The following is a 25,464-nucleotide window of genomic DNA, read 5'->3' on the forward strand; positions in this document are numbered from 1 at the left end:
CTCACCTTGCGATGGTCTCTGTGCTTCCACCCTTCTCCAGAGGGATTCATTCTGGTTGCATGCAGCAGCCAGAGTGAGTCTTTAAAAATACAAACCCACCTATCACTCCTCAGCTCAAAAGTTTTTCAACTTGCTCAGAGCTGAAGCCTCAGTCCTTACAATTCCTTAAAAGGCCCTATACAATCTCTCTTCGCTCCTCCCATTCCCCTTCCTCCACTTGCCCCCTTGCCCTGGCAGATATGACCTCACCTTAGGTCCTTTCATATGCTGTTTCCTCTGCATGAAATGTTCTTCCTACAGATGAACATCCCTATAGTTCCCTCCCTCAACTTCTCCAGTCTTTGTTCATTGGCTACCTTCTTGGTGAGTCCTTCCAGGTCATCTGATCTAAACCCCAAACTATCTCTCATTCCTTATTGCTTCTCCCTCCTTAATTTTTCTCCATGACATTTATTTGACAAATGCACATTTTGCTTCTTTATTTTTCTGTCTCCTCTCTCATTACAATGTAAGTTCCATGAGGTAGGAATTTTTGTTTTATTTGCTGTAGCATCCTCAATTCCCAATACAATACTTTAAAATAAAAGACAATAAATGTTTGTTGAATGAATGAATGACAAAAAACTGTAAATACTCATTCTTGGAAAGAGTGTGGGAAAAGAGATGATCTCTCACATTGTGGGGGAAAATACAATTTATGCAATATTTTTACAGGTTTTTGTGTCATACAGTGAGCTATCAGCTCTGATACACACAGAAAATGCATTTTGTGCCTAAAGCTGCTTAACTTATATCATTTACATTACCTGCCTGCCTCTGCAGCCTATTGAGTTTTCCACCCCTAGCCCACAGGTACTTTCCATTTTAATCCTTCTCTTAAATGATCCTCATGCAGCCACAGCAAGAATATTCAAAATTCTCCTCCAAACAGCATGTTGTTTGGTGCTTCTCAGCCACTGTATACTTTTTCTTCTGCTTTTTCCCCGCTTTCTCTGCTGAGATAATGACTTTCTTCTAGACTCAGTTCAAATGTCAAAGGCTCAGTGAACCCTTCACTAAACACCCGAGCAGTGACTCCCCTTTGGGTCCTGGTAACATTTTCTGTAGAATTTAATTACCACTATGGTGTATATCATGTTGCATTGAGTGTTTGCTTGGGTTCCTGTCTCCCAGTTACAATGACAGCAAACACATGACATCCCCGTCTTTGTCTGCAGGTCTCTAACACAGTGCTGGCCTGACACTTTTGGTTGCATGAACAAAGAAGTCATTGAATGTCTTTTCCTATGTTTCTTCATGCTTATCTTTTTTCCAAGTAAAATGTTTAAAAGTTGGCCAGGTAACATTAGAACGATACATCTTTCCAGATACAACCAAGCTGATGCCTGCACACAGAATCTCTAAACACTTCCAGAGTCGGATACTCTTGCTTGAAAGCATCGAGGCACAGTTTCTGTACAGACAAGACACCCAGGATTGGTAGACAGGAGGGGAAGCTGAACAGCAGTAATAGCCCCTGCCCCAATTTTGCTACTGTACTTTAAGTGGAGAAGTCTAGATGACAATTTTTTCCATTGTTAGAAATGGTGATAGAATATATTCATTGGGTTGTCTACCTTTTTTATACAAAAAGTTATGATTTCATTATAAAATGGTTAACTAAGTAAAATGTTTAACTCGGTGGCTCTCCTTCTTCGAGACCCCAAAGAGAAACGTACCCTTCATTCCTTTTTCCCCCTAAATCTAAGACAACATTAATGAGGCATAAAACTAGCTGGTGTCAGATGTTTTGAGCACACTGGTCCACAGTGCCGGAATCAAGTAACTCCACACCCTAAGAAGTGGCTTTAACCCAGGATGACACAATCTGTATTTGTCAAATCGCCAACTTAAAAAAGAAAGAAATTGTTTAAAAGCCCTTTGTTACACAATAATGTTTTATTCAGAAGGAGAGGAAAAGTTAGACTGATACAAAAGGCAATTCTTTCCATTTTCCACTTTATCCCACAACCAAATCAACTCTGCTTCTGTGTTGCTAGTGCCTCCTCCGACTTTATGCAATGGGACTTCTCACGAGCTGCCATTCAGCTGCTCATTGCAGAAGAGTTGTACACACCTCTCCAGTGCAGCTGGAAAGAGTGACAGAGTGGAGGGAGCCTGGGCATGGGTGGAGATTATTTTTAAATGTGGTTTGTCCCTATTTTGTCCAAAAACACAGGATCTAAAAACAAAACAAAACAAAACAAAAACTGTAGATAAACAAGAGAACCATTTCTGACCACCAGAGAATTGAAGCTACGAGGAAAACACTTTAGTCTCTGGCCCAGAGTGTTAAAGTTTAGTCCAGGGCAGAACACATTACTTGATGGCTAAGATAAATATTGACCTTTGTATTCAATCTGATAACTGGCACACATTAGAAAAACAAAGGAGAACCTTATGACTTGGACCAAGCTTGTTTTTAACATTCTTTTCCATCTTACTAATATCTAGGACCCAGCCCCATATTGAAATATCATGTAACAGAAACCAAAGAGCTTTCTCTGTAACTTAACTAATATTTCTCCAATGAGATCTGAATATTTCACTATGCAGATTGAATTTGACAATCAAGTGTTTTTATCTCTTTAGCTCTGAATAACATATTTTTGGATTCAAATTTTCTAATGCAAGTAATAAGTAAAAATGTTCTGATCAAGCAAAATTGTGTTTTTCTACCATCATCATGAATAAATTGAAGGATTTTTTCTAGGCTAGGATTTTAAAGGAATATTCACAAACCAGAAAAATGTAATTGAGTATAGGTTTTTAATATAAAATGATGAGACTAGAAGTAATTTACATTATAATTTTAACATTTGAGTGGGTAATAAAATATTTCACAAAAATCACCTTTCCAGCATGAGGCTTTGAAAAGCACACATCTTGCAATGAATATCTATTTTTTTTTTAATCTGCCTGGTATCCCTTTCTCTCCTTCTTCGGTAATGCCTCATCTTCTTTGGGGTAAACTTTCTCCCAAGATTAGAGCTGCTAGTTAGGATACCCAGCTCCCCACATGCCAGACCAATCTTGTTCTACTGGCCACAGTGTTTGAAGTTTCACCTGACACAAAATATCAACCACTCTTTATATTTTTCTGCATGAGCTATTAAAGCTGGGGGATGTATGTACAGCCAGTGCTACTTGGGCCTCTGCTCCTTGTAGTCTGATTTCCTGTTGGACAGATTGAAGACAAGTCCGAGAGGAACAGATTTGATAGAAGGGGCAAAAAGAAAGATGCTGACTTTGCTAGGGTCTCTGATACTGGTCTCTGAGGTCCCCAGAAATGCAGTTCTTCCTTCAGTGCTCTGAGTTACCTCAGTATTAATCCAGAAAAGCCATCATACCTCCACCTCGATACAGTGCAAATTGGCTTTGGCACTTGCAACCAAAGAGTTCTGACTCAGGAACGCTCATTTGGGCATATATTGTAGCATTTAATGGTTCTTATGGAAAAATATTGATTGAAGAGAACTATAAAAATTGGCATAGCCTGTTTACTGTATTCCATTATGTAATATATCGTATATTGCCAGGAGCATTTAAAATGATTTCCCTGAACAATTTGCTTTTCACTTGGCCTCCTTTGTTGACCTCTCTCAGAAAGTTTATATTAATTAAGAGTGACAGTAAATTGATCACTGAAATTAGAAGCTTTTCCCTTGTCTGAAATGCTATTTTATTTTTTATAATTCACAATACTTTTAAAGCACATTTAATGCTTAAGACATAAACTTGTATTTTGCCTAAATTATGCACTACATCTATGTACTGCACACATACAGATAATACTGCAAATATTCTAATACTTTCCAAGGCTTATATCAATGAGTAGTCAAGAGGCCTGAAGTATAGTGTTTGATATTTTGTTAACCAACTCTAGAGCTGGGTATGTTGCTTAACTTCTCTGAGTCTCAGGGAAAAGAGGATGGAATAGATGGGTGTCTTCCAGTTTTAAGATCCTAATTTTACAACTAGGAAAGAAAATCAGTTCTGTTAAAAAACAGTTTTGCTGATTTTACAAAAAGAAAATCAAACACTGCTCTTTATTTATTCCTTTGGATAGTTTACCAAAAACATTTCATGAAACTGTGATTGGGGTAAGAAAACCACCTGACCAAGTGAATGCAAACTCTCTTGGTCTTAGAAAAGGTTCTGTTGCCTGAAGCAAGGGTCCCCAACCCCTGGGCTGTGGACAGGTACTGGTCTGTGGCTTGTTAGGAACTGGGTGCCTAGCAGGAGGTGAGTGGCTGGCCAGCAAGCATTACCACCTGAACTCTGCCTCTGGTCAGATAGTGGTGGCATCAGATTCTCAGAGGAGCACAAACCCTGTTGTGAACTGCACATGCGAGGGATCTAGGGTGCACACTCCAATGAGAATCTAGTGCCTGATGATTTGAGGTGGAACAGTTTCATCTCACAACCATCCCCCATCCCCTCATCCCATGGAAAAAAAATTGTCCTCCATGAATCTGGTCCCTGGAGCCAATAAGGTGGGGGATGGCTGACCTAAAGGACCCAAAATACATTGTCCTAGATAATGAACTAACAGGAGACTAAAACTAAAACAAAAATACTTTAAAATGTCATTTGTACAATTTCAGAATCATGAAAGTTTTTTTTTTATTTTTTTAAATACAAGATCTTTTTAAATGCTTCAGTGAAAGAGAGAAATTTTGAGCTGGGAATTAAAAGGTCAAATCAGTCAAAACTGATAAATTGGACACTCAGATTAATTTATTTGTAATATTACTAAATATTTTTCTTAAAATTCAATAATGTATTAAATGTACATTAAAATAAATGTTATATACCTTTATATGTCAACAATTTTCAAAAATTTATTTTGAAATGTTAAACAGATAGCCCCAAATTTCCATTTTTGTTTTGCCCCTAAACATATGAGTTATGGGATGAAGAACACCAACCCAGTGCTACAGTTTTGGCATCACCATCTCATGGTTTTGTGACTTTGGTATGTTAGGTGATTGTGGTTGCAAGATATAGAACTCAACCGTGTTGCTTTGGGGATTGGGGTGTTGGGGTTTTTAGTTTATAAAGAATACCTATGATATCTCAGCCATGAAATCAAGTGTTCCATGAACAATAGAAAAGTTGAACAATCAAAGACCCTGATATAGTTTGGCTCTGTGTCCCCACCCAAATCTCATCTCGAATTGTAATCCCCACATGTTGAGGGAGGGAAGTGATTGGATTATGGGCATGGTTTTCCCCATGCTGTTCTCATGATAGTGAGTGGATGCTCATGAGATTTGATGATTTTATAAATGGTAGGTTTTCCTGAGCTCACACATGCTCACTCTTCTCTTGCCTGACACCATGTAAGACGTGTCTGCTTCCCCTTCCACTGTGATTGTAAGTTTCCTGAGGCCACCACAGCCATGTGGAACTGTGAGTCAATTAAACCTCCTTTGTTTACAAATTACCCAGTCTCAGGTATTATCTATATAGCAGTGTGAGAATGGACTAATATAGACCCTAAGAGGAGAGGAATGCAAATTAAATTGTGCATTCTGGAAGACAGAATTTAACGGGTATTCAGAACCCAAGGCATCAGTGGGAGTTTGTAGTCTTTTCATAAGAGCAGGGATTCTCATCCTTGTGGAATGTTCCAATCATCTCAGGAGTGTTTAAAAATACAGACTTTTCAGGTCCCATCTACAAAGTTTCTGGTCTAGTTGACCTGGGGGAAAAGCTCCCAGGTAGATTGTCAATGTCGTGCTCTGTGTATAGTTTGATGTTGTGGCTCGTTATCTTGGTGCCTGCTGCGCGATGACCCAGCCACTAGCTGGCTCCCTCAGTGTCTCCCCTACCTTCTTTTCCACAGCCTCACTGCCTTGGATCCTTCAAGCCTTACCTGTGACTTCACCTTCTTAGCAAGGCTTTCTCTGATAGTAAAAATTGTACCCTAAACCCCAGCACTCTCTAGTCCCCTTCCCTGCATTATTTTTATCTAGCACTTATCACCTTCTAGTGTACGATTTGATTTACTTATTTTGTGTTTATTGCCTGTCCCACCCACCAGAATGCAAGATTCATGAGGCAGAATTTTTATGTATTTTGTCCATACTGTATCCCTAGTACCTAAATCACAGGAGACAATTAATCAATACTTGTTGAATGAATATATGAATGGATATTTTCTGCTCAGTCATTGTTTGGTAGACAGTAGCTTCTTCTCACTGGTGATCTGTCAGGGCCCTTCCTGCCCACGGACACCCTCTGTGACTCCTGGATTTTAGCTTCCCCAGTTGATTGCCTGATTGGATCAGGGTTTTTTTTTTTTTTTTTTTTTTTTTTTGGACTGATTTTCTCCCTCCAGGTCATTTTTTGAATGAGTATGACTTGTCTGTGTCTAGGTCAGTGCCCACCCAGGGGCAATCAACAGTGATTCAGGGATTACACACACAGTACAAGAGTCTTGCCTGGGGCCACCCTTCAGCAAGGGCTGGAGGAGGGGCAGTTTCTCCAAGCCAACTTTGCTGCAGGATGACTGTGTAGCAAATTACCTAACCGAGCTGAGTTTCAGGAAACTGGCAGTAACAATACCAGTCTGTCTGAGACCGATTGAGAATTCTTCAGTGGTTCAAGCGAACAATGTATGGAACATGCTCATAGAAGGTGTTTTCACTATTAATTTATGATATAAATAAAACAAGATGAGTATGGAAAGTTATCTAATTTTAGATGACATTCAAATGTGGCTTAAAAAAAATGCTTGCTAGTATGGTAGATCACTCCCATAGTTCCAGCTACTCGGGAGGTTAAGGTGGGAGAATCGCTTGAGGCCTCGACTTTGAGACCAGCCTTGTCAATATAGGAAGACCTTATCTCTTAAAAATAAATAAATTAGGCCAAGTGCAGTGGTTCATGCCTGTATCCCAGCACTTTGAGAGGCTGAGTGAGGCGGGTGGATCACAAGGTCAAGAGTTCGAGACCAGCCTGGCCAACATGGTGAAACCCCGACTCTACTAAAAATACACAAATTAACCAGGTGAGGTGGCACGTGTTTGTAGTCCCAGCTACTCAGGAGGCTGAGGCAGGAGGATTGCTTGAACCTGGGAGGCAGAGGTTGCAGTGAGCCAAGATCGTGCTGCTGCACGCCAGCCTGGGCGACAGAGTGAGACTCCCTCTAAAATAATAATAATAATAATAATTATATAATAATAATTATTATTTATTAATCTATGATAAGTAGTAGAGGAGAAATTAAGAATTTAGAAACTTGTTGCTTGAGGTGCCTTTGGATTCTTTTTCTCCACCCTTTAATGTTTTAAAATGTTACTCTCATTTCACATTGATTTCTAGTTGGCAGGGGCTTCTGCACATAACTTCCAAAGTGATATTTAAGAGGAATAAATGCAAAGATCTGCACGGTTTCCAAAACAAATTGCAAAATACAGGTTGGAGAAGATATGGTTTTATAGCTGGATGTATGCTAAAGACTTAAAGATTTGGGGGTAATTTTTGCTTGTTTTTAGTTGGCAATGACATGATATTTATGAACAGTATGGGGTGGTAGAAAAATAATGTGATATCAAACTGAATTTTGAAATATCATCATTAGAATGCAGAAAATTGTACTCCTCTACTTCTTTCTTTATACTTGCAAGATTGGATTCAGTTCTAGGTGCCACATTTTAAGAGGCACTGGATAATGTTTAGATAAACGCACATGGAGATGAATGGGATGTGAATAAAAAGTGGGTGGGGAAGGCACACATTGTGACTGTTGACTTCAAATGTTTACAAGGCTGCCTACGGAAGGGGAACCATGCTGTTCTGTATTAAACAATGTTAGTACTAGGTTCAGATTCACTGGACACATTCATACACATGGCATTCATATTTACAATAATGATTTAAGGTGCTATTATCATTTTATCCTTTTAGAATGGAGCAAACTCATACTTGGAGCAGTTTTGTGCTTTTCCAAGGTCACACAATTAGGAAGTTATAAACCCAGGATTTGACCACACTTCTTTGGAGTTTAAGTCCAGTGGTGTTTCTACCAATACTGCAGCTACCTACCAAATGTATACAGAGACACATTTCAGTTGAACATAGAAACTAGCAGGACTGTTTAAAAATGAAAACTGTTGTGAGGTCATGAATGATTTCCTATCACTTGGAGTTCAAACATATGCTGGATAGCTAGTTTGCAAGAATCTAGCATATATATATATTTAACTTTATAACAAAATATTAAAAACAAATGCGAATCATAGAGCCGAAGAAACTCCAGAAGTGAAGCCTCATGACTATAAGTGATTGAGCTAAGTTCATTCAGTAGTTACTGGAAAACATAGCATCCAAATTTCATTCTCTGAATTGATTTAAGGTGCTATTAATGTTTTTTCCATTATAGCAGTTACTTCTCACCTAACACCTAGGTAATACAACTTGGAACCAGAAATATGGAAAGAGGAAGGGCAGGGATATTTTGTGAATTACTATAACGGATTGCTTGGCATGCTCTTGTTTTATTAGGATAAGCAAAGAATGTGAATGGTCGTTGGAGTGAGTTTTAAATGATAAGCAGAGAACACCATATAGTAGAGAAGGGAAAAACGGAATACCATGGAAGGCTAAAAAAGACAGGGACTGTGAACTTCACTGTATTTTCTTCTCGTTGAGTAGACGTTCAACATCTATTTGTTGGAATGGAAAATTATTTCAACACTTCAGGAAACAGTTAAAGAGAACCTTCTTTGTGCTGAGCACTGTGCTAAGTTCTGGGGAGCAAAAAATGAACTAGACAAAATCCCTGTCCTTTTAAAGAACACACAGTCTAGGAAGAAAAGGCCACCAAGCAAAGCAACAGGAAAAAAGCAAGTACTAAATATTATCATATGGAATACTGTAAATAGATGATTTTATGAAAGCAGAGAGAAAAAGTATTTAATTCATTGTAAGTGTGTGGGGTAAGGATGCAGATGTGGTGAAAGGAGATGATTGCAGGGAAGATTCCAAGGAAGAAGAAATGTACTATCTTCATTATCTTGAAGGATAATAGGAGTTCAACTGGTTAAATGAGGGATGGATTTCAGGTGGGGGAAAACTACAAGGGCACAAAGACAAAGCCTGTTGAATTTGTGTGATACGTAGATATGTTAGGAGTTGAAGCTGGAGCCAAGGAGGTCAAGAGATCAGATTTTAAATGGCTTTGTAAACCATGATAATAGGTTTGACTCTGATTCAACCTGGTGGAGAGACTCTGAATGATTTTAAAGAGGGACATTGCATGCTCAGCTCTGTCTTTTTGGAGCATTCTCTCTGGCAGTTATGTGGAACTGAAGCAGCAGTGAAATTAAAGACTTGACCTAAAGAGTGGCAAAGAGGTGGAAGTCATGGAGACAGACTGATATTCACAGAATTAAGAAGAAGAATTAATCCATGGGATTTTAAGTCAGAAAACTTTAGTGGAGAGAAATTTGGTTGCTTAGTTGTTGGAATGGCAAGATTTTATCAATGGAATTAGGTGATACTCAAGAGAGTGGCTGAGTGAATAATGTGGAAGTCTTGAAATTGGGACCACACAGCTGCTCTGATCTGGTGTGAATTTGCTGATGACTCTTTTGAACTGAATTCAGGAAATGACATAAAAATGATTTGCGCAATAAAATGAGAACAAGGACTCTTAAGTCAGGATATTTGGAGAAAAATAACTAGGTTGGTAAAAATGGGGAAGTAGCCATTATCAGGGAGCCCCATTTGTGGATTAATTTTGGACTGTCCAATGGAAAGATCCTCAAAGCAAAACAAATGCCCTGAATCCAGCCCTTCCTCACAGCAACCCTTTCCCTTTCATCTGCCTTCATCCTTCAGCCACACCACGCCTTGGCAGTGGGTACTTGGGAGCAGCTCTTGGAGACCTTCTACTCGAACCTTCGAACTCCAGGATGAGGCCAGAGGAAATAAACGACCTGCCAAGGTGTCAAGTAGCGGGCCCTCTCTGAAGCCCAAATTTCTGACTTCAGGTCTAGGGACCCTTCCACTTTCCCAGACTGCCTCCCGCCTGGGGAGCCTGGGCCTCGACTAGGGGTGGGGACGGCAGGGTCCGTCCGGGATCGCCAGAGTCCCGCTCGCGCCCAGCCCTCAGCCCCAGGCCCGGTTGGACGCCCCGCCCCGCCCCACCCCGCCTGCTTCCCCCTTCCCGCGCCGGGCTGGGTCGCTGTACCGCCGTCACCCGGGCGTGCGCGGGGTCGCGCGGACGCGGCTTGGGCCGCGGGTGCCGAGAGGTCGCCGGGCCACCCGCGCCCCCGCTCCCGCCTGACGCACGGAGGGGCCGGGACGCGATTTGCCGCGAGTGACTGGAGCCGCCGCCGCCGTCGCCGCTGCTGCCGCCCGGGCCCGCTCCGCCCCCAGCCCGCCTTCCTCCCGCCGCGCCCTCCGCCTCCGCCCGCACCTCGCTAGCGTTCCCCTGTCCTCCCCAACGCCCCGGAGCCGCCGGCCGCTAGCGTCAGCGCCAGCCAGGTGAGTGTGGCCGCCGCTCGGCCTGGGCGGGAGAAGCGCGCAGGCCCCGTGGCCGGGTGGCCGGTGCAGCGGTGGCGCGGCGGCGGCAGCGGGCCCGGCTTTCTTCCCCAGCGCGGGCCGCGGGGCGGAGGGGCTGCGCAGTGAAGGAGGGGAGCCCCCGCCCCGCCACCCCTCCGCTCCCAGCGCCCTGGCCGCCCCCGCCGCCGCAGACAAAGCGCCCGAGGTGGGAGCCCCGCGGGCCGCCTTTGCCTCCGCGCCGTCTGCCGGGTGCGGCCGCGGCCCGCAGAGACCGGGCCGCGCGCTTTTCCGCTCTTGAGCGCCCTTGTTCATTTCTGGGTGAAAGGGACCCGAATTGTGCAACAGGTTTGGGCGTTAATCCTTATTTTCCAGCGGGTCTCTTTTGCCAGCGTGCAGGAACCAGATGTGGCTCCCGGCTCTGGGGCGAGTCCCCACGTCCAGCGCCCGCGGCTGGCTCCTTTGTGTGACCGGTGACCGGCCCTGTCGGGTGGGTGGGGGACACGGACTCGAGGCCCCAGGGCTGTGCCGAGGCTCCTGGACGCCTCCTCAGGTCGCGGGGCTTGGCTTCCACGGGCCTGCCGGAGGTTAACATCCCTCCAGCGTTTGGGAGAGTCACAAAGGGGAGGAGAGAGCGGGTTGGCCAGGGTCCGTGGTTGTGTGTTTTTCTATTTTAGGTAGACTCATACTAGAAAAGAGCCGCAGTCTGACCAGCTCTTGAGGGTACGGGTGGCATTTCACCCTGGGATGCACGGTTTGGACTTGGCTGTTGCTCTGATATCCCCCTTGGTTTTCTTGGTGCTTTGACATCTTTCTCTCATACACAGACATCGCGGGAGAAGTTGGAAGTGCTGCCGAGGGAGTAACTAGATAGCAGCTGTTTGACAGGTCGTCTCTTGCTTCACGTTTTGCCTGTGTCAAGCATGCCCACCATGTATCCCAGCATAGCTTGGCAAACCATCAAATTTAAATTGCTACTCAAAATCCTAATCCTTATACATACCGACATACACAGACACATATATATGTGTATATTTTTTCTATTTTGGCTGGCTAAATCTTATTAATGTGAGAATTTTTCCCCCCAAGGAAGAATGCATAATAAGGTACACTTTATCTTTGTTTACATACCTTGGATTATGCCAATACCTAGCTGGTTTCATTGGTATGCTATTTTAGTGTAACAATACTAATTCCTTTAGCTTTGAGCAGTAAAATACGTCTTTGTTCTGGGACCAGGAAGCTTTTATACGTAATACTTTGCCCCACGACTAAATACATGAAAAAATTCCCGAAGGACCTAGAAAGCATTTCACAACTCTATAGGCTGTTTTTATGTTCCAAATTCCAGGAAATCGTTTTGTTGAATATTCAAACATTCTGGACTAAATTTAACCTTAAAAATTGGGCCCACTCTAGTAAGTTCCCCAGCATTAGAAAAATGAATTGATTGCATTTACCAAACATTTTAGCCCCTGTGAGTGAGAATTGAACGGAATAATTGATGTAAGAGATTAGGAGCTAGTGATGGACTAGGAATCTGACAACAGAATGCAGAATGTAGAAAGTTGTAAGTAGAGGTCACGAAGTTGCATCTCCTTGAGTTTTAGTTGATTGCTAGGCATTTAATGACATTTTAAACAGGTAATCTAATGATGTATCTGAAAATGAAATGTCCACTAATTAAGAAAACAAAGTATTGCATTTTGACCTTTTTTAAAAAATGTGTTTTATAATGACTTGTTGAAGCTTTTCCACTCTCTAAAAATGAACTTGGTATTAATAACATTTCTTTTGAAAAAATGAAATTATACCAAACTAATCCGATTCTTAGAAAGTTTCTCTGTTATAGTAGTTTTACTTTACTAAAAATACCATTAATCTGTGTAGTAGCTGACTTCAAAGATCTTTTAAAGCTGTTACAAGCAACATGAACAACCTCTTGAGGAAAGTAGAATATTTACTAATAAAAAGTAGCAAGCAGAGAAGTGAGCCACGACTGGACCATTCCATCCTGGGTGACAGAGCCAGCCTTGTCTCAAAAGAAAAAGCAGAGACTTAAATATTTATAATCATTTTCTTTGAGATATAATTCATATGCCATAGAATTCACTTTTTTAAAGTATACAATTTGGTGGTTTTAATATATTCACAAAATTGCGCAAATGTCAACACTAACCCAAGAACATTATTATCCTGAAAAGAACCTTGTACCTAGTAGCTTTTGTTACTATTCCCCCTCCCCCATATTTGACAACCACTAATTTACTTTATGTCTCTATGGATTTGCCTATTTTGGACACTTCATGTGAATAGAATCATAATATGTGGCCTTTTGTGTCTTTCACTTAGCATTATGCTTTCAGGGTTTATTCATATTATACCGTATATCAATACTTCATACCTTTTATGGCAGAATATTATTTTGTTATATGGCTATGCCACATTTTGTTTGTCCAGTCTTCAATTGATGGGCATTTGGGTTGTTTCTACTTTTTGGCTATAATGAATAATGTTGTGGATACTCAATTACAAGTTTTTGTATGGTATATATGCTTTCAGTTTTCTTGGATGTATACCTAGATGTGTAATTGCTGGGTTATATGGTAATTCTGTTTAACTTTTTGAGGATCTACTAGACTGTTTTCCATAGCTGCTGCGCTGTTTTACATCCCTTCTAGCAGTGTATGAGGATTCCATTGTCTCCACATCCTTGCCAACACTTAATGTTTGTCTTTTTGATGATAGCCATCCTAGTGGCTGTGAAGTGATATCGCATTGTGATTTTCATTTGTATTTCATCTTTTCATGTTTTTATTGGCCATTTGTGTATCATTTTCTCATTTAATCTTTTAAATGGTGCTGTAAGGTAGGTTTATTCCTATTTTACTGCCAGGAAACTAAAGTGCAAAGAAGTTTAATCATTTGCTTGTTTTTTTAACCTTATAGTTAATAAGTTGCAAAGTCTGAATGTAAACTCAGGTCTTCTGACTCTACTTCCTGCACTCAATGAGGCATATAGAAGTTAAATTGTGTTTGTGAATATCTGGCTGATCAGTGACAAAGTGAGGGAAAAATAAAAAAAACCAAACAATAACAAAAAATAAGGTGTTGTGGCCACACTGCTACATATTCATCAGATTTTATTATGCATTTTCAAATAAATTCCTTTTCTTCTATCATAATAAGGTAGGTCTGCTTTCCACATTTCCAACGGGGAAAGAGAGTCAGAGTGATTCAACCTAGTAACAGCTTCTTAATGGCATAGCCCATCCTAGAACCCACTGTTTCAGAATTTGAATAGTATGTATGTATATATAGAGAGTAAAAGCTGAAAATCTCCCTTCACTTTGTCCTTTCCCCTTCTTCACTCCTAAGACCACTTCCGTGTTAGAGAAACCGCTGTTAACAGTTTGAGGTGTATATTTCCAAACCTGTATCTTTGTATTTATGTGTGTATTTATGTATAAATATACATTTTCATATTCTACCGTACATAAAGACATGTTGCTATTCACAATGTTTTTTCTTTTACAAATGGGATTATACTATACATATTCCTTTGTTTTTCACTTAAATATGTTAAACTTTTGCATATGTAATTACAAAGGATAAATCTAATATTACGTTTTCATTCAAGTTTGCTATCCATGCCTGGCGTTGGTGTCAGGATGAAGCCAGAATTGAGAATGATTAGGAAACTTTTCACTTTTTTCTGTGCTCTGAAACAGTTTAAAATATCTGCCCTTTAAATATTTACTAGAAATCATCTGACAACTTGGGGTCAGGGAGAGATCTGAGATTACCTTTCTAATTTTTTTTTTTCTTTAGAGACAGGGTCTCGCTCTGTTGCCCAGGCTAGAGTGCAGTGGCGTGATCACACCTCACTGCAACCTCAACTGCCTGAGCTCAAGTGATTCACCCACCTCAGCTTCCCAAGTGGCTGAGACTACAGGCATGTGCCACCATGTGCAGCTAATTTTTGCATTTTTTGTAGAGGTGAAGTTTCTTGGTGTTGCCAAGGCTGGTCTCAAACTCCTGAGCTCAAGCAATCTGCCCACCTTGGCCTTCTCAAATGCTGAGATTACAGACATGAGCCATTGCACCTGGCCCATTTTCTTATTTGTAAAATGGCAATAATTCCTACCTCATAAGAGTTTTGAAATATTAAATGATATGTGAGCTAATATATGAAACGCCTCAGTAGTTGCATCTAACAAAATGAATAAATGTAATAAACTGTAACATGCTATACAAATGTAAATATGTTACTACAGTTATTGTAATTATGCTTTAACCTAATAGGAACAGATTTAAGTAGATAGGATGGTGGAGCTAGGGACAGTTTCCACTAATAAATCAGAAGGATCTGTAAAAATTCACAGGCCGTTTGCGATTTGATTCTGGTAGACAGTGGTATCTAAATACACTCTTTAAGAAAGATAGTAGGGAAAATCATTAACAAAACAGATCTGGATTAATCTTGTGTTGTCACTTGTTAGCCTTGTGACTGGACAAGTTAATTTCTCAGTAACAAGAGATAACACCTTCTTTTATAGGGCAGTTAAGAAGAAAGAGATTAGTTTCTAGCATGCAGTAGATGTTCAAAATAGTCGATGTTTTTTCTTTCTATGTAGTGAATACCCAGCAGTGACAAACCTGAGATGTTGAGTTTTACTATTTTACGGTTGCTTAGTGAGTTGGAAAGAACATTAAGCCATAAGTCAGAGTTTTGTTCTCTCCTATGTTTATTAGCCATTGGCTGTGGATGAGTCACCTAAGTGCTTAGATCCTTCTGTTTTCCTTATCTATAAAAAAGCTAGAGAACTAAGACAGGCACGGTGGCTCACACCTGTAATCCTAGGACTTTGGGAGACTGAGGCGGGTGGATCACAAGGTCAGGAGTTCAAGACCTGCCTGGCCAAGATGGTGAAACCCTGTCTCTACTAAAAATACAAAAATTAGCCGGGTGTGGTGGCGGGCGCCTGTAATCCCAGCTACTTGGGAGGCTGAGGCAGAGAATTGCTTGAACCCGGGAGGTGGAGGTTGCAGTGAGCCGAGATCATGCCACTGCACTCCAGCCTGGGTGACAGAGTGAGACTTTGTCTCAAAAAAAAAAAAAAGGCTAGAGAACTACACATTTTATCTCATTTAATTTTTCCAATAATCCTATCAGATAGGGATGATTTCCATTTTCCCTTTCTAATAGACAAACAAAGGTGCAGGAATTGGATTTTCCAAGGTCTACTTGGTGGACTCTCCCAGTCCTGGCACTATTCTTTGGCTCATTACAACTATTCACTCCTGGGATGATAGGGCGTGCCCTTATATACAGGGAATACCAAGGGGGGAAACCTACTATAAACTGAAATGCTAAGTGTATGAATAAACAAAGCAGTGTTGGATGAGACCACTTACTTATTAATGACTTCCATTAATAAAATACAAATAGAGGATTGTTAATGTGTCCCAAAGCCAATGCTTAAGAGTAGCAATTTAAGATGATACTTCATTTTCTCATAATCACCTTATCTAAATAATTTATTACCTACTCCTAATTTCATTTTCAGTTTGACCAAGTAAAGCAGAGAAGTAAATTAGTAAGTTAGTGGTCAGAGCTGGTTTGATAGTGGTGTGTGTGTGTGCGCGCGCGGGTGTGTGTGACAGCTGAGAAGTATAGTTCTTCAGCAGCTTGGCATATGCAGAAACTGCACATTCTTGGAAAGAAGTAATCTGATTATAATTCATTGCCTTCTAGTAGATTTGCAGAGTCATTTAGAAAATGAACCTGCCTTTGTCAGCTGGTTTGTAAAGACCTATTGATTATATTCTTGAAAGATAGTAATATTGTCTTTCCTTTACTAGGCATTGCCAAAGCTTTTGCTTATGAGTTTCATTTTATTTGATCAGGTTCAGTGATATTGATTTGGTATCTCTGCATGCTTTGTGCTAGGGATATATGAAACAAAATGCTGTTGAGAGATCACAAATTGAATTGTGATTCAGTAATAGTTTAGAAAGTTTAGGAATTCTATCTATTAGGGCTTCAGTTAGCCTATTTTTGTAGTAGAAGTGGGAATTACTGTGTTTAGGTTAGATAATTTTTATCAGAAAAGGCTTGAATTGCACTGTGTAAATTCTCACTGACATTGCTTCTTTTCTGCAGAATACAAAATACTTTGGAGCTATATATAAGAATTAGAAAACGTGGTTCTTGTTTTCAAAGAGTTTATAATCAATCAGGGAGGCAATGAAGGAAGAAACTGAGTAAAAGAATAAAGAGCTCTTGAAGCTTGTGTCTTGTCTTTGTAAAATCAATTTTGCAACATTGGACTTTGGTAAGGTGTCATAGGTCTCTCCTGAGGGACAATATGAGAAACATCTATCCCTTTGAAGACTGGTGATTATGTGTCTCATATATTTTGATCATTCTATGGGGCTTTTTTTGCTATATAAAATTACTGTTTGATTTAACTACCAAGGGTAGCTCCCCTTCTGAGTACTTCTCTGTGTATCTCTTAGATTGCCTGGGTTTTCCTTTTTGTTATGGCTGCTAGAAAGCCAGAACTAGATTTGTGGCCCACTGCAGAACACATAAATATGTTTTTGTATTATACAATTTTTAGCCTTTTTCTTGGCACCGTTTTTGGTTCTTTTCTCTATTCTTTGCATTTATTTTTAATTTGTTAACTTGTTATAGTGCATTTATTGTGTCTTTAACCCTTTTCAGAACAAAATGGGGTATATACAAATAAAGGCATACCCCTAAGGTATTGCCAGTTCAGTTTCAGACCACCACAGTAAAGCAAATATCTCAAAGCAAGTCATACAAGTTTTTTGTTTCTCAGTGCATATAAAAGTTATGTTCACACCGTAGTTTACAAAATGTGTAATAGAATTATGTCTAAAAAATGATCTATATATATCTTCATTTAAAAATACTTTATTGCTTAACAATGCTACGGATCCTCTGAGCCTAAGTGAGTTGTAATCTTTTTGCTGGTGAAAGGTCTTACATTAATGTTTATAGCTACTGATTGATCAGGATGGTAGTTGCTTGAAGTTTGGGGTAGCTATGGTAATTACTTCCTTACTTTCTTTTCTTTTTCATAAGGGCAGCCCCCTGAACCAGAATAGGTTCAAGATAGACTCCCTTATTCTATGACATAGAATGAGATGTGTTCTGATTTTAAATAAAATTGAAAAAAAAAAAAAAACCCAATAATGAAGTATGCCACGTTGATGGACTCTTCTCATGAAAGATTTCTCTGTGGCATGAGATGCTGTGTGGTAGCATTTGAGCCACAGTAGAACTTTCACAATTTGAGTCAGTCCTCTCAAACCCTGCCACTGCATTTTCAACTAAGTGTATGTAACATTCTAAATCCTTTGTTGTCATTTGAACAATGCTTATGGCACGTTCACTAGGAGTAGATTCCATCTCAAGAAACTACTTTCTTTGCTCCTCCATGTAAAGCGACTCCTCATCTGTTAAAGTTTTTGTTGTTGTTGTTTTGTTTTTTTTTTTGAGATGGAGTCTCACTCTGTCGCCTAGGCTGGAGTTCAGTGGCACAATCTCTACCCAGTGCAACCTCTCCCTCCCAGGTTCGAGTGATTCTCCTGTCGCAGCTTCCCAGGTAGCTGGGACTATAGGCTTCTGCCACCACGCCCGACGAATTTTTTGTATTTTGAGTAAAGACGGGGTTTCACTGTGTTAGCCAGATTGGTCTCCATCTCCTGACCTCGTGATCTGCCTGCCTCGGCCTCCCAAAGTGCTGGGATTACATGAGTAAGACACTGCGCCTGGCCCCATCTGTTAAAGTTTTATCATGAGATTGCAGCAATTCAGTCACATCTGCAGGCTCCACTTCTAATTCTAGTTCTCTTGTTGTTTCTACCACATCTGCAGTTACTTCCTCCACGAAATTTTGAACTCCTTAAAGTTATCCATGGAAGCTGGGATCAACTTCTTCCAAACTCCTGTTTATGTCAGTATATTTTGACCTCCTTCCATGAATCACAGATGTTCTTAATGGAGTCTAGATTGGTGAATCTTTTCTAGAATGTTCTCAGTTTGCCCAAATCCATCAGATAAATCACTGTCTATGGCAGCTATAGCCTTTGAAATGTATTTCTAAAATAATAAGACTTGAAAGTCAAAATTACTCCTTGATCCATGGGCTACAGAATGACTTTTTTGTCAGCAGGTATGGAAACATTAATTTCCTTGTACATCTCCATCAGGGTTCTTGGATGACCAGGTGCATTGCCAATGAACAGTAATATTTTCAAAGGAATCTTTTTTTTTTTTTTTTTTTGTCTGAGCAGCAGGTCTTAATAGTAGGCTTAAAAGATTCAGTAAACCATGCTGTAAGCACTTATGCTGTTATCCAGGCTTTGTTATTCCATTTGTAGAGAACAGGCTGAGTAGATTTCAGTCTGTTCACAATGGTAAATGAGCATCGGCTTTCACTTAAGGTCACCAGCTGCTTTAACCCCTAACGAGAGTCAGCCTGTCCTTTGAAATTTTGAAGCCATTTACTTCTCTCTTGCTGTGAAAGTCCTAGATGACATCTTTGTCTAATAGAAGGCTGATTCATCTACTTTGAAAATCTGTTGTTTAGTGTAGCCACCTCCATCAGTTATCTTAGTTAGATTTTTTTGGTAACGTCCTGCAGCTTCTACATCAGCACTTGCTGCTTCATCTTGTACATTTATGTTATGGAGATGACTTCTTTCCTTAAACCTCATGAACCAACTCCTACTAGCTTCAAACTTGCCTTCTGGAGCTTCCTCACCTCTCAGCCTTCATAGAATTGACTAGAAGTAGTGTCTTGCTCTGAATTAGGCTTTGGCTTGAGGGAATGTTGTGGCTGGTTTGGTCTTCTATCCAGACCACTGGACCTTTCTCCATATTAACAATGTGGCTGTTTCACTTTCTTATCATTCGTATGTTTTCTGGAGTGGCACTTTGACTTTCCTTCAAGAACTTTACCTTAGAATTTACAGCTTGACTAACTCACTAGAGACCTAGCTTTTGACCTTTCTTGTCTAAAGACATACCTTCTTCAGTAAGCTTAATCATTTCTAGCTTTTCATTTAAAGTGAGAAATGTGACTCCTCGTTTCACTTTAATATTTAGAGGCCATTGTAGGATTATTGATTGGCCTAATTTCAATATTATTGTGTCTCCTGGGATAGAGAGGCCTGAGGAGAAGGAGAGAGACAGGAGAACCCCCATTTAGTGGAACAGTCAGAATATACACGATATGTATTGATGAAGTTCGTTGTCATATGGGTGTGATTCATGGTACCCCCAAACAATTAACATCACAGATCGCTGATCACAGATCACCATAACAGATACAATAATAATGAAAAAGCTTGAAATATTGTGAGAATTACCAACATGGGACACAGAAACACAAAGTGAACACATGCTGTTGGAAAAATGAGCTGACAAACTTGCTCCACTTAGGATTACCACCAACCTTCAATCTGTGAAAAAAATAGTATCTGCAAAGCACAGTAAAGCAAAGTGTATTAAAGTGAGATCTGCATGTAGATATACATAAAATCCATGGCAAATATATTGAGGCAAACAGATTAATATAGTAGGGACTAGATATGGCAAGTATGTTTTATTTCATGGGCTAGCTTTAATTGATAGTGAAGACTGCCTAGAAGACTGCATTGAGAAGTTAGTTGGATATAGCTTCTGGATTTAGTGGGAAAGGATACTGTGATCATTGAATGGTGTTTATTGTTGTGAGTAGGCGTAGTGATGGCGTTAGTGCCTGTATTTGCTGTCCCTGGTATAGATAGAATATTCAGAATGCTAAATAGCACATAGGTGGGTGGCTTTTAAGTTTAAAGTTAGGTTTTGCAGGGAGAGATGCGAATTTGGGGAAAAATGCTGGTGACTCTGGAATTAGCAGTCAGATTGGTTCAGCTGGAATAAAAAGTCTGTAGTGCATTAAGGAGAAATGAAGTTGGTGGAAAAAGTGAGGAAGGGGATGTAGGAAGCCTTAATGGATAGATGGAGTAGATTAGATTTTCTTTTTTAGCTCCTAAATTTTTTTTTTCTCATTAATCCTCTACATTCTTTCCATAGTCTTTGTCTTAGTTCAGCTCCTGGTCATCCTTTTTATTTAAAAGTTAATTATTTTTTGAATAGGTAATACATTAATATGTTTCAAATTTTATTTTTTATTTTTATTTTTCTTTTTGAGACAAGATCTGTCTCTGCCACCCAGGCTGAAGTGCAGTGGTGCATTCAGGGTTCTCTGCACCCTCAAACTTCTGGGCTTAGGTGATCCTCCTGCCTCAGCCTCCTGAGTAGCTGGGACTACAGGTGCGTGCCACCACACCTGGCTAATTTTTGTATTTTTTATAGAGTCAGGGTTTTGCCATGTTGCCCGCGCTGGTCTCCAACTCCTGAGCTCAAGCAGATCCGCTTGCTTCAGCCTCCTAAAGTGCTGGGGTTACAGGTGTGAGCCACTGTGCCTGCCCTCTAAATTTAAAAGGTGTAAAAGGACACATTAAAAATTCTTCCTTTCATTCCTACTCAACTGCTGAGTTCTCTCCTCCACAAAGTCAGTGTCATCAGATTCTTATGTATTCTTCCAGAAATATTTTATGTATATGCATATGGTTTCCCATCCTTTTTATACAAACGATACTTCAGTACCTATTCCTATATTGCTTCTTCTATGTCACATAGTGTTCTGTACCTTACTTTTTTTACTTCTTGGAAAATTACATTAAAAGCTTTCATCTTTTCTATTTTTAAATATACTTTTTGTTTTAGAATAATTTTGGATTTGCAGAACAGTTGCAGAATAGTACAACGTCCCCATATACACCTCACCCAGTTTCAGTTTCCACTGACAGTATCCTACTGTGGTTCATTTGTCAAAACTAAGAAACCAGCATCAGTATGTTACTGTTAACTGGAGACTTGCTTTGGATATCACCAGTTTTTCCATTAAAGTTCTTTTTCTGTTTCAGGAACCATCCAGAAAACAAGATTGCATTTAGTTGTCATTTCTCCTTAGTCTCCTCTTGACAGTTTTTCCGAGGTTTTTTTTTTTTTTTTTTATGGAAGTTTTAAGAAGTACTGGTGATTTATTTTAAGACATACACTCTAAAAAACAAAAGTGTTGAATCTTACTTTTTGTCAGCTGGATGGGAGTAGTAGTGGTGGTGGTCCTTTGCTCTTTTCCCATGTTTGAGTTTTATGTTTGGAAGTCTGTGAGGTCAGCCTAACCACCTATGTATTTTATGCCTGTCTTCTCCCCAGACTTTTATAGTTCATTTACTCCTCACCGGATGGAGGCTGTAAGAACTTTGGGATGTGAGAACAGATGAACAGATTCCTGGGGGTTGGAAGGGAGGAAGATATACAAAAATGGTCACCATGCTGAAAGAAGGAAAGGGGTATCAAACCAGGGGAGGGAAGTAGACACTATGAAAATAACATCTGAATCTTTGCAACTTGAGTCTTGGGTTCTGAATAATTAAGTTTAAAAGAGTGGCAGGGACAAAAGAGAGGTCAAGTCAACTATTAACTTTTTGGGCCAAATTCTCCCAGATGTAGTATTTGTACTGAAACGATTTTTCTAGTGGACCCAGCAAAATAAAAAATAAAGCCCCTACTTCCTCAATTTAACCAAGTCAAACCAAAAGGTAAAAATACCTCTTAGCTGCCTTGAAGTGCAAGACAAGCATTTAAAAAGACAGTTCAGTCCTTGTTTAAATCTTTTTCTGATTTGATAGAGGAAGGTGGAAAATAGTGGACTCCTGAGGCAGGAGATAGAAAGGATGCTATAGACAACTTGAAAGATGAGAGAAAGGAGAGCTTAAAGGCAGCTCAGAAGACAAACAGGGATTTGTACAGTTTTTACTAGATCTTGAATTACCTTTACTCACAGCCAGATGAAAGCTGTATACCAGAGATTTCCCCCAGTAGGACAGGCAGCTAACCAGATACGCATCTTGAGTTGTGGTGAGGCGTAAGCCACTACTACTTTATAATTTAGTATTTGTATCCCATTTACTTTCAAAATACCTAAGAACTCCAAGATTAGAAATAGAGTGAGTGGATGCGTTAGGGCCTCTGAATTAAGCAGTTGACAACACCTGTACTACAGTTTAATTCTGCTCTGAACATACAGTTTCCGTTCAAATGTTATTTGAGCTAAACTGCTTTTGAACTTTGAGAGAATATTTAAGCCTATCAATTACTCATACCTTAGTGTGAATCATTTAAGCAAATTATTGCCATTCTCCTTAACACTTTGCTGACATCAGATACTGTGGAAGTAAGAATGTTGATAGGAGAGATAATTTTATAATTTACATCTGGTCTTAGTCCATTCAGGGTGCTATAACAGAATACCATATTCTGGGTGGCTTATGAGCAACAAAAATTTGTTTCTTATGGTTTTGGAGGCTGGGAAATCCAGGATCCAATTATGACAGATTTTGTGTCTGGTGAGGGCCAGCTTCTTGGTTTGTAGTTGACCATCTTCTTTCTGTATCTTCACATGGGAAAAGGGGCAAGGGAACTCTCCAGATCTCTTATAAGAATACTAATCTCACTGATTAGGTCTCTGCCCTCATGAACTAATAACCTACCAAAGGCTTCATCTCCTAATACTCTCACATTAGGTGTTAGGATTTTAATGTATGAATTTGTGGGGGAGGACACAAACATTCAGTCTGTAGTACATCTCTTGTGCAGGATAGTGCTGGACCCTGCAGTTGTTGCTTTGGGTGACATTTAAACATTGAGCATAGACTGGTGATTGGAAGCACTGGTGTTGGAGCAAGGACAGGTCTGGATTAGACAGAACCTGGCCCTCCTTAATCATTCCACATATGGTAACTAATATATCTTCATCCACCCCTGTGTGACCATTGTTATTCTTGTACTTTATTTTAGAACACAGCATTCAAATATTAGAAAGTACAAAAAAGATTTCGGGTAAGTTTCCCACCCATGTGTAGCAAGATATAAAGAGTTTCTTTCTGTGGCCACACCCAGTTCCTTCTCACCCACTACTTCCTCCTTAATACCTGGCAGCCATTATTCTCCAATTTCTATAGTTTTGTCATTTCAAGAGTCCTGTATAAATGGGATCTTATTGTATATATATTTTTGGGATTTTTTTTTTAATTCAGCATAATTCACTGGAGATTCATACACAGGTTATTACTCTGTTTCCATAGTTCCTTTTTTATTGCTGAGTAGTATTCTGTGGTATGGATGTACCACAGTTTATTCACCCATTGAAGGATATCTAGGCTGTTTCTAGCTTTTGACTGTTACGAGTAAAGCTGCTGTAAACGGTCATGTATAGGTTTTTGTGTGAACATCACTCTTCATTTCTCTGGAATGAATGCCTAAGTGTTCAATTGCCAAGTTGTATGGTAGTTGCATGTTTAGGTTTTAAAGAGATTGCCAAACTGTCTTCCATAGTGTTTGTACTATTAATATTTTAAATTCCCTCTAACAATATATGAATGTTAAAGATGGAATTATATCCCCACAAATTTCATATGTTGAAGCCCAAACCCCTAGTACCTCAGAATGTGATTGTATTTGGAAACAGGTTTTTCTAAAAAGTGATTTTTGTTGAAATTGGGTCTTTAGAGTGGGCCCTAATCCATCTGACTGATATCCTTAAAAGAAGAAATTTGAACACACAGAGAGACACCAGGGATATGTGCAAACAAAAGAAAGACCATGAAAGGGCACAGAAAAAAGATGGTACCTGCAAGCCAAAGAAAGAGACCTCAGAAGAAACCAAACCTGCTGATACCTTAATCGTGGACTTCTAACCTCCGGAACTGTAAGAAAAGACATTTTGCTGTTTAAGCTACCCAGTCTGTAGTATTTTGTTATGGTTGCTCTAGGAGAATAATAATATGAGTGATCCAGTTTTTTTGCAATTTGATTCTTCACTGTTTTGTTTTGTTTTTTTTAGCCATTGTGATAGGTTTGTAGTGATGTCTCACTATGGTTTTAATTTGTATTTTCCTGGTGGCTAATGATGTTGAACGTCTTTTCATGTGCTCGTCATCTGTATATCCTCTTTGATGAGATGTCTGTTCATGACTTCTGCCCTTCTGCCTGTTTTCTATTTGGATTTTTTTTTTTTTTAACTGGTGGGTTTCAAGCCTTCTCTATATATTCTAGAAACTAGTTCTTTGTTGAATATGTGGTTTGTTAAGTAATTTATCCCACTCTATAGCTTGTCTTTTCATTCTCTTAAGATGATTGTTCACAGAGCAAATGTTTTTAGTTTTGATGAAATTCCAGCTCTAGATCCTGAAAATTTTGGAAAACTTTTCTTCTAAAAGTTACAGTTTTTCACTTTTCATTTAAGTCCATGATCGGTTTTGTATAAGGTGTGAGACTTAGGTCAAGGTTCTTCTTTCTTTCCTTCCTTCCTTCCTTCCTTCCTTCTGTCCTTCCGTCCATCCGTCCGTCCGTCCTTTCTTTCTTTTTGCCTGTGGATATTCAGTTGCTCCACCACCATTTGTAGGAAAGGCAACCTTTCTCCATTGAGTTGTTTTTGTACCTTTGTCAAAAAGCAATTGGGCATATTTGTGTGTTTCTATTTCTGAGTTTTCCTGTTTTATTCATTTATTGGGTTAACTGATTCCTTCTACTGTATTGTTTTCCAAAATTGTTTTACGTAGTCTTTCTTTGCCTCCGTATGTAACTTTTAGGATAATTTTTTTCTATATTTACAAAGAATTTTGATAGAATTATGCTAGGAATTGCATTTAACTCATATAAATTCAGAGATAATTGGCACATTTCTATAGTGAGTCTGCAAATCCATGAATATGTTATATCTGTCAGTGTTTTATAGGTCTTTGATTTCTCTTATCAGTATT

The 25,464-nt window shown here is 39.6% G+C and overlaps 1 protein-coding gene across 2 annotated transcripts in view; it reads left to right on the forward strand.

Moving 5' to 3' along the window:
* Positions 1-10,270: 10,270 nt before the first annotated feature.
* SESTD1 (SEC14 and spectrin domain containing 1) overlaps positions 10,271-25,464 on the forward strand; it is a 154,210-nt gene continuing 139,016 nt past the window's right edge. Inside the window, exon 1 of one of the 2 annotated variants that reach the window (XM_050750546.1) lies at positions 10,271-10,539. The gene's annotated coding sequence lies outside the window, so the exon portion shown is untranslated. Of the gene's footprint in view, positions 10,540-10,746; positions 10,903-25,464 lie in introns of those variants that run through there. The other variant, XM_050750548.1, reaches the window with a different exon arrangement.

The sequence above is a fragment of the Macaca thibetana genome, chromosome 12 (genome assembly GCF_024542745.1).
Source record: "Macaca thibetana thibetana isolate TM-01 chromosome 12, ASM2454274v1, whole genome shotgun sequence".
Lineage (NCBI taxonomy): Eukaryota > Metazoa > Chordata > Mammalia > Primates > Cercopithecidae > Macaca > Macaca thibetana.